We start from the raw sequence: 11041 nt of genomic DNA on the forward strand, positions 1-11041 counted from the left end.
AGAAGTGTTGATATATCCTTGTATAAGTACAAGCTATAATACTGTAGTAATGAGAATATCAAGTTACACCTCATGGTCTAAATATATTTCTATTGCTTTATGTACAATATCAGTAAACTATCTAGGGACAAAATTAGGTGCTACAGACTGTAAGACACTTGCGTTGAAATTTGTTGAAATTTAAAAAAAAAACTTTTTTGTTCATTTAAAACTAATTAGCATTTACCATAGAAGAAAACAGTCTACAAATATGTATCTTGGCAGCATTGTTTCTTCCCCTTTGATTTAGGGATAATGAATAACAGTGTAATGCGTCTACAGCTCGATCCTCTTGTTCCACACACTGTCCCAGTAGGTTCAGGGCTGTTTCCCTGTGACCAAGGTTTGGTTCCAGGTCAGTGGTTCTCACAAGGTTAGATTCATGAGAAATATGTCCTCTCATCAAATTGTTTTTAGGTAAAATAAAATGAAGACAGTTTTGGTTTAAAATACAGTTGTACAGGACAAATAAACACAATGATAGACAAATAAGTAAGTTCTTTTCTCTCCACACATTAGAATGTGTATTTGCAATACAGTGGAACAGAACTGTTTTACACATATAACTTGAAATGGCGTTTTCAAAGTGTGGCTTGATGAATTTTTTTAACCTTTACCCTGCTAAATTTCTGTAATGGACTGGTCCATCATTCAATTTGGACAGAACTATTTAATATTTGAAGGGGTGTTCAGTGAAAATTTACTGACTGAATAGCGAACAGTGTAGACCATGATCAGCCTGCACAGATGTGAAGGCTGATCTTGGTCTGCACTGGCCACAAAAGCAAAATCACTTGCCATCAGCAGGCTAAAGGTTAATATCATCATCATCAAGACGTAACAGCGAAGTTGTGTAATATTTAGATTAAACATTAAACACCTTTCTGCTAGAGATGTTGATATTCTCCATTCAACAGCTTCATTTTCACTGCTCTTGTTTCCAGCAGCAACAACAAAACATCCAGTGTTGCTACAATATCTCTTCATGTGATTTGAAGGCCACTGGCCTATGCCTTGCTAATCTAACCATTGTCTACCTTGTAGAGGCCATGATTTACAGCGGAAAGCAACAACGGTGTCAGTATCGATAATCCCAGGCTGTCCTTCTTGGGTATAGGCTGGACCATGTCTTACTCTATCAGCAAAAACAAGAGCTTCTTCTGCGGTTGTAATTGTATTTTTTTCCAGTATTCTTCCTGTTCTGTCTTTGCAGAAATGTTTATTATGTACCTGATTGTGGGGAAGTGGAGCATCATCTCCAAGACATTGTAGCAAACAATAACCTGGTGATACAGTCTCATCCTGGATCATCAGCCTATTTGTCATACCAGGTTCCCAGTCAGCCCAGTGTTGTATCAAATTGATTTTATTAAGACAGAAAAGTTGATCAATGTCTGAATCAAGTCCATGTGTTGTTGAGCCTTCAAACTGACTTCCTAAATAGTATTCTGAAATATTTACATCCTTTAGCTGGTTTGATATTGTAAACATTGATTCCCTCAGCAGTCATGTTCTCCTTCTCTTCAGTACAATTCTCTCGTCCACTCCAATATCAGCAAGGACCTCTGACAGTCTCATTGACACAGTTCTTGTATATTCTGGTGTTTGGAACATTCTGAAAATAAAGTAACCTACATGATTTTTATTTACTTTGTAAACTGTTGCCTGTCCCTTAGTTTTATAACAATTTTTGCAGGATACTCCAGAAAATATTTTTAAGTTTTCTTATATTTCATGCTGAAAAAGTGACTCTGTAGAAGGCATTTGAGTATATGATAACATTTAATTACCTAGAGAAGCATGGACTACCAATTTGTTACCTGATAGTAAATAAAATGAAAATGTTCAACAAATCATATTAAAGTATAAGACTGTATTTATCAATCAACACAACTTTGTGTATAGTGAAAGAACATACCTTTGTTTTTGTATGAAGTTGCCAAATTGAATTATAGTCTCCTTTTTAGGCAAATTTATCTTTTATTTTTCTGTGTTGTAGGTTTCTGGATTTTTTTGTTCTGTTTTAACAGAGAGTAGATAACTCTTGACATTTAAGCAAATTATGTTAGTCAGTTGTTACTTACCTTTATAATAATAACAGCCTTATGTCAATAACTGGTTTTAATAAAAAAAAGTTTTTATACACCTGAAGGGACGTATTATGTTATGACGCTGGTCTGTCTGTCCGTTAGCAATTTCGTGACCGCTCTGTAACTCTTGAACCCCTTGAAGGATTTCAAAGAAACTTGACACAAATGTTCACCACATCGAGACGACGTGCAGAGTGTATGTTTTGGATGGCTTGCTTCAAGGTCAAGGTCACTCTTGGGGGTCAGAGGTCCTACGACTTTGTTTTGTGTCTGCTCTGTAACTCTTGTACTGCTTGAAGGATTTTAAAAAAAACTAAATGGCACAAATGTTCCCCACATTGAGATGACTTGCCGAGCGCATGTTTCAGATGACTTGCTTTAAGGTCAAGGTCACATTTACGCGTCAGTGGTCATACCTTTGGGCGTATATTGCTCCTTGGTGCTCTTGTTTGTACATTTGCTAGCTTTTAAAGCAAAAAACAAAGTTCCATTACTTTATAGAATGTTATGAAACTTACAATAAACTGATAAAACATGTGAAATAGGAAGATTTCATGGAAATTAAAATCTAGTTGCATTTTTTGTTACTTTTGTCAAGGTCTAGGACAGGGTTACTAAAAGTAAAAAGCTATTTTTGTTTAGTAGCTTCTGTTATATTTATATTTATAAAAGTTATCTTGCATAGAGAACAATGTTCAGCTGCATTGTAGTTTACTTAGGTCATTGTTTCACATAACTGTACTTAAAATGTAAAAAAAATCTTAGAAATGAGTTATTTTTGCAAAGAATATGTACTAAGCTGTTCCAGCTAAATAAAAATAGGGAATGAGACATTGTGACCAAACTGACATCCTTGTTTTTGTATGCAGAAACTGCTTTTTCAAAGGGTGAAGCCTTTATGATGTTAGGCAGTGGATACCACTTCACTGAAGTTGGATGTTTTACATCATATTAGTGAATGGATGCATTATTCTAATGAGTAAAACATATTTAAATAGACAATTATGTTATGAGGTATCGTAGTCTGTGAATTTTTTGCAGAGAGAAGTAATGTTAACTCTTACCTGGCTTGATTTCTATAATGAACTTGTCCATCCTCTACTTTGGACAGTACCATTACGAAAAATACTGACTGAATGGCGGACGTGCAGGCTGATCATGATCTTCTCTGGTCACAAAGGCAGAATAAATGGTGATCTAAGCATGTTCAGGGTTAAAGGATGCAGTCACATGATATTGAACATAAACTTTAATACCTGTTTCATTGTCAATGAAAGAAACTTTAAAACCGGTCACTAACATATTTTATGTCTGGCTCTGTTATATGCAATAAAATCACATTATGACAAATTGTTTGCAGATATATCTGATAAAGAATAGATAAGAAAATAAATTTATTTCAATTCTGCTTCAACATTTACTGCTCATCATTTCTTTACAAACACGTAGCGGCAGATTTGATAATCTTTGCATCCTGACTACTGGTGTTTTACAGGCATTGTCTTCTGCAGGAAAAAGAATAACGTATTACTTTGATTAAGATGATATGTTCTCATTTTATCAAGAATAATATGAATGCTTTTACTGATAGTTAATCTAAATGTTTCATGCTGCTTTCTGTTTGAAGAAAGTTTTTGTCCTGTTTGTAGAAACAAATTGTCTCTTAGTTGGCAGAACCAATGTTCAGCAAATTTGTAGGCGGGTGTGCACCTATTGTCTGATTGATAGTAGACAGTGGATTGTTTTGCAACTAATTTCTTTTTCTAGCTCGTCTGATTTTTTAAAAATAAATCTACAAGGTATTGTCATCACTTGATCGTCGGTGTTGGTTGAATTTTTTGTTTAGGTTAACCTTTTGGAGGGGCCATAATTCTTGAAGTTATGTTGCTTTGTTATTTATTGTATACCATTAAGTGTGATCAAATGATATATTGTTTGAACTTGTCAGTTTTGTTACCATTTTGTTTGTATTTTTTCCAGGGTGGGTACCAATAAATGTTGGCCAGTGCATGACCTAGAGGATTGCTGAACTGAAGAGGAAATCCTGCAAAAATAATAGCAAAAGCAGTCATTGACATTTTAGAAATAACTCTGAAGACAAAAATTTATTAAAATAGTTGTAGATTTAATAAAAACATAATGTTCTTTCTTGTCTGTTAGTGATAGGGTAATTCTTTTCATAGAGATTATATATTTTGAAATTAAATGTAATTGTTTATGATCTATGTTAAAGGTATATTTATTGTTTAATATTTTTTACATTTTGTATTTTTATTATTATTGTATAGATTCACTTATTGGATCTCAACTTTAATTAACAATCTATGATTATTTCAAATTGACTTCTTGTGCATGTCCTCGTGATATTTTCTTAATTGTTTTTTATCATATATTTTACAGTTTTGTTTAAAATTCCATGTTATACAATACAAACACAGAATACATCCAGTTGTTTGTCTCTAAGTGAAGAAACGGGTATACAACATTTAAACTACGTAAGATTATATTTGAAGGTAAATTTTGAGGACTGAATGTGAAAGAAGCCTATATAAAGTGCATATAAATACAGAAGTACTAAAGACTTCTTTCCTATTCACCCTTCAAATTGTTTTAATGTACAGGGACAATCCACTAAGTGCCATAGCTTAATCTTTTACTGAAGCCTGTGATAGCACTGAATTTATTCACTCCATGCACCCAAAAAGACCACGACACTGTATGACTTGCACATCCCAATGATAACATATATACAAATACCAGATAACATTTAATGTATTGTCCAATATTTATAATTATGAAAAATGCACTTGATGCTATGATTGAGCCATCTTCGTTTTGCAAACGTAATCAGTATGGTGACATGACACTTTATCATACCTTGTTCTCTTGAGATGACTTGCATGTTGTATCATGTTGAAGAGACAGAGGTTTGGCAATATATTCTAAATACCGGTATTTTGGACAAATTGTTAACACAGTTGTAGCTTAACCAGTTACATGTCTGTCACTTGTAAAGACTTTTATCTTTATTTATACCTTGCAACATTATTTATTACTGGCATTAATTTGTGTAGGTCTGTGACACTGAATTATTTACAAGAAATATATTTGGACATAATGCTTGTTATTGTAAAAAGAAACTGTAAAACAATAAAATGTGATTAGTTTTGTGAATTTTATTTGTTTTGTGATATTTTATTTTTTTGTAATAAACTCTGGATCTCGGCATTTAATTTCACATAACTGTGAAGATATTGAACTATTTTGCAAAATATTGTACTCATTACTGATAATAAGGCAATTACTCAAACCTGTGATATTATATTTTGTTTATATTGAAACACGGATTTGTTCCATTTAAGTAATAACTATGCCTGTTTATAAGTTTTATTTCTTTTTGAAGAAAATCACTCAGCCAAAACCAGCAGAATCTGTGATAAATGAAAGAAAAACTAAGCAAACTTAGAATTATAAAGAATTTGTCTAGGTCAATCATCCTTTGACAATGTTAAATATATATATATATATATGAATTTGGGTTTATGGGAACAAATCCTTGCTTCTGTTTTTTGTTTAATATACATACTTTTCTTTACTTTATATTAACTTCTAGATGTTTATATTTTTTGTACCAAGTTTTATATATTACTGTCACTCATATTTATATTGTACAAATATCACAACTTGCATTTTACTCAGTGATTTTACAAGATTTTTTTAGTTTAGTTTACAAGATTGATTGGATTAGCAGAGATATATTTTATGACAACTTTTAGAATTTTCTATAGCAACTAGGATTTCATTTCGGAAGTTTTACAGTCAATTACCATCTATTATCAAAACAAAAAAAAACTTTACAAAATATATATCATTAAAATATGGATTAAAGTTCAAGCAGAAACAACTCCTCACTCAACACCAAACGAGCGATATACCGCCCGCTTAGCTCAATGGGGAGAGCATAGATCTACGGGTCGCGGGGTTGTGAGTTTGATACCCTGTTGGGGCGTATTTTGTCCATATTGATTTGATTGATTTGATAAAAGACATTGTGTCTTAAATCATTTATCCCCCACCTCTGATTCATATGGGGAAGTTGGCAGTTACTTGCTGAGAACAGATTTGTACTGGTACAGAATCCAGGAACACTGGTTAGGTTAACTGACCATTGTTACATAACTGAAATACTGTTGAAAAAAACAACTGCGTTAAGCCCCAAAACAAAAAAAATCAGAGCCTTGAAGATTCAATAAGATTTGATTAGCACTGTAAGGTTCAACAAAGAAAATGAAAACACGTTTGTCACATGTTGTGCATTTCCAGACGGCATTTTTTCTGTAGCAATTCAGTGCCAACTGCTCTTCCATATTTTTTTACATTTCTATAGTTTTACAACATATTTGTTTATACCTTAATCTTTTTTATTATATGTCTACAATCATTACCTGTGTAGTTGTTTACAAAATGAAGTAGATGGTAATAAATTTATTTAGCTTTAAATCTACTTGGTGTTTTGTTTCTCCTTTAACATAAGGGGGTAATGTCTGGTGCATATTCATACAGCCTCTTTAACTGTAATTGAATAATAAATGTAATATTACAGTAGTTTTGCACTACAACAACTGTGTCATGATCGTAGAAAGGAATAAGTAACAGAAAGGATAAACTGCTTATTTTTCCTTGTAAATAAGATACTGTAAAACATTTCTTGGAAGCCTAGACTGTAACCAGTCAAGAATAACAGAAGTTTGGTTTGATTGAGTCTGTTCATGCGAGTGTAAGAACACACCTTGTGGCTGTATCAACAGCTTAAGCAGAACTCTTATTATTATTCATAACTATCTAATGGGTGCTTTAAGAACAAAATGTAATTTTCAAACAGATACTATTTTTAAAACAATGCTGCCTTCACTTAGAAGGTTGTCGGTAGCAGGCTACAGGTTAATGTAACAGACAACAGACAGGGAATGCGCTTTTCCATCTTTTATTCCGTCTGTCCGTACAGTCTATAACTCTGTTATCAATGAAGGGAATTTAATAAGACTTAGCTCAAATGTTCTCTATAATAAGGCGACATGTCATGTGCAACACCGAGTCCTCCAGCTTAAAGATCAAGGACAGACTTTAGGATGTGTGGGGTACAAATATTTTATGATTCCCTCAGAATTTCAGTTTTATTTGAATACTTTTTCAACATGCCTCTGTTTTGAATTTGATTCAAATGAAAATAGTTGTTCCACATGAATAGCCATATGATATTACCGATGGTACATTACTCTTGCAGAAATATTCCATTTTTGTTCCTTTTTACTAAGTTAATATTTTGATATACTTTCACTTATCTCTGTGTAGTCCTCATTGGAGTTATTGAACACTACAGGGATAGCTCCAGCTTCCTCAGATGTGCCCTATTTTACTGTCCAGCATCGAGAGTCATGCACGCTGTCTCCTGCTTTTATTATACCTTTTAAATAATCAGATAACTTAGCACAACTATTTACAATAACAAGACAACGTTTCAATTTTTCCCCTGTTGTAGATGTCAGGCATTTTATTTCATTTTCCGTGTGTTTCGTAGCTTTTGTATGAATAGATGTTAAATTTGCGTAAAGTCAGCATAAATAACTGTCCAGTGTGTAGTCGCTAAGCTCAAAGGCCAAGTTCTGACTAAAGGGTTGATACTAAATATTGCTAATGTATCTCATAAAGCATTAAACACTGAAGCAATGAGAATAGTATCTCACGTTAACATTTTAATATTGAAATGGCACCACAAAAATCTATTACACCTGTTTTAGACCAACAAAACAGAAAATACTCTTATTTTTGGGACATTATAATTTTGCGCCTCTGTAGTTTATTTATGTCATGACAATGATAACCACAAACTAGCCAACTATTCATCCCTAAACACAAATGACCAACACAGAGTTTGGATTGGAAAGGTCTGGCTATAAGATATAAGATATAAAGTTAGCATTTTTATACACTGACTTAAACAGGCTTCCTAGATAAATATTAGTATGGCTGAATGTCCATGGCACATTATAAAGTAACTCAAAAGTTACAGAATTTACCTTGTGGTAAAAACATTGTCTCGACTTAATTTAAGGTGCCTACGTTATAGGTGTAAAATATGAGTAGTCTACAGGAAAAGTAAGTGGAAATGGTGTATTATAATTATCTTAAGCGGAGAACACTCTGGTAAAGACTTCAAAAATAAATTAATGTTCCATAAGAATTATGTTTCTACTAATATTATTAAAACTACTTGCTACCTTTTTCTTTTATTGACATGAGAATTTGTTTTCTTACGTTTTTGCTTATGAATTTGGAAGGATTCAGTTGTGTTTAGACATTTAGACGTAATATTACTACAGTTTTGATTATTCATTAAACATTACGATATGATATAACTACTTCGTCTATTTTGGTAACTAGACTAAACTAGGTACTTGCAAAGCAGATTTATACCATGTATCGTCCTTACGTCCTTGGTAAGGTATAGTCACTTTTCTATCACCGATGTCTGTTCGAAATCTTGCTTGGGGAACAAGGATGAATATCTAACAGGTAAAGCGCCGCGTTCAAGAACCTTGCTGACCGCCGCCGGATAGTGTAACCATGCCCCTCCCCCTCTTCTCTTTGGAATAATGCTTGGTGGAGCACTTGTGTCAGTCACCACTATCAAAAGCTGGAAAGTCGGCATTTGTGACGATAACCCACGAAAAATCTTGTTGTGACATGAAGTGATTTTTTACGATTTTACATTTGTCAGTATCCGTTTGAACCTGATACAAAAGTTCAAACTATATTAATTATATCTTTGACTAGAGTAATTCTTACCTAGTAATGGAAAAGTCAGTTCGCATGTCAGTCAAACACATACTCTGGCAATACGTTCCTCTTACACGTCAATTTTGTTCTATTTTGAAATCTTTTCACAGCATACCACTGTAACCTTCCATGTCAAATAATTGTAAAATTATACGAGGTTTACTGAAGTATGATTTCAATTCCACTACATAATACCACATTGTAATTTTACTGCTGTGAAATGAAATACCAGCTAGTATACTATTTTTAAAAATTAAAATGTCATTGCTAAAAATATTTCACCTGAATCTGAACTGTAACATTCACTGACAAGCAATGTCTACTATAATTTATAATGTTTTATTATCCTTTAAAGTTGTGTTAGATTACAGAAAATTTGCTTATGTTTATTATATGATATACCCAGTGACAGTTTTAAATACAGAGAGAGAGAGAGAGAGAAAGAGAGAGAGAGCTATAAACACTGTAAAAATGATGATAGAATATGGGATAGGTGTTCTGACATCCTGTTTTTATTTTAGAATTGCTTTATAAAATAGCACTTTTTGTGTGTTTCTGCAATTAAAAGTAAATTAGTAACTTTATTGAGACATTGCGATTTTGATTGACGAAGTTCCGAAATAGAGTTACATACGTTTGTCTGGCAAAGGTACATATCGCATGCACGTCAACAGCACCTCACAAGATAACTTGTATTATATAGTGTTTATAGTGTACTGATGTTTTATTTGTTATGTTATACTGTTATAGTCTCATGCATGTAATATGCCATGACTAAATGAATAAACTTGTGAACTTGTTTTTCGGTGGCACGTATATTTTATTTATTTAAGTGGTCAGTTTTAGCACATTTAAAAAAAAAAATGATGAGTTATTATCATCACTTGATCGGCATCGTTGTCTGCGTCGGTATCGGCGTTGCCTGGTTAAGTTTTAGGTTTACGTCAGCTTTTCTCCTAAACTATCAAAGTGATTGCTTTAAAACTTGTAGCACTTGTTCATCATCAATAGCTGACTCTTTACAGCAAGAAACATTACTCCATCCTGCTTTTTGCAAGAATTATGGCCCCTTTTAAACTTAGAAAATATCAGAGTTCTTGGTTTTGCGTTTAGGTCAATTTTTCTCCTTAACGGTCAAAGCTATTGCTTTAAAACTCAGAGCAGTCATTTGACATTAAAAGCTGACTCTGTACAGCAAGTACCGTTACTCTACAATGCTTTTTGCAAGAATTATGGCCCCTTTTGGACTTAGAAAATCAGATTTCATAGTTAAGTTTTGTGTTTAGATCAGCTTTTCTCCTAAACTATCAAAGCTATTGGTTTAAAATTTGCAACACTTGTTCAGACTCTGTACAGCAAGAAGCATAACTTCATCCTGCTTTTTGCAAGAATTATGGTCACTTTTGGACTTAGAAAATATCATAAAACACACGGATAGGACAATATTTCTATTATACAGAGACGAAACAAATCAGATGAGCGTCTGCGCCTGCAAGGCGGTGCTCTTGTTGAAAAATATTCTGGTCCTTTTAGAAAAGGAGTATTTTCAATGTTTCTGAATAACAATGCCTTGCTGAAGCCAGATGGTTGTGGTGGTGGTAGGTGTGTGTGGGGGGGTGGGGGGGGGGTGGGGTGAAGTGTGTTGCAAGTTTCTCTACCCGTCATGAACAGACACCAACACACCGTTTGTGTTATGATTTTCCTAAGTAGCCTTCAATTCTGCAAAGGGATCTTTTAAATTTCACGGCATTAACTTCAAAATGGAATTCCATGCTATTCTAAATTATTCGTATCCTGCATAAAGACTTTCAAACAGCACATGAAATATGCCTGACCTTTGCATATACTGTGACTTCTGGAGTTTTGCACACTTTACAAAAATGTATCATTTTGACTGATAACGCATAAAACGTTCACATTTAATCAAGAATAATGTGATAGATTTTACTGATGGTTAATTAGATATTTCATGTGCTTTCTGTTTGTTTAAAGGTGTTCTAGTTTGTTAATACGAATTGTCTGTCTCGGCTGCCTAAAACGTTTGCCCAAACTTGCAGAAATATGCGCATCTTTTT

The 11041-nt window shown here is 33.4% G+C and overlaps 1 protein-coding gene across 1 annotated transcript in view; it reads left to right on the top strand.

Moving 5' to 3' along the window:
* The window catches only part of LOC123523843 (spermatogenesis-associated protein 6-like), a 32091-nt gene extending 25930 nt beyond the window's left edge, over positions 1-6161 (top strand). Inside the window, exon 9 of the mRNA XM_053539496.1 lies at positions 4110-6161. The gene's annotated coding sequence lies outside the window, so the exon portion shown is untranslated. The remainder of the gene's footprint in view (positions 1-4109) is intronic.
* Positions 6162-11041: the final 4880 nt, after the last annotated feature.

The sequence above is a fragment of the Mercenaria mercenaria genome, chromosome 3 (assembly GCF_021730395.1).
Source record: "Mercenaria mercenaria strain notata chromosome 3, MADL_Memer_1, whole genome shotgun sequence".
Taxonomy (NCBI): domain Eukaryota; kingdom Metazoa; phylum Mollusca; class Bivalvia; order Venerida; family Veneridae; genus Mercenaria; species Mercenaria mercenaria.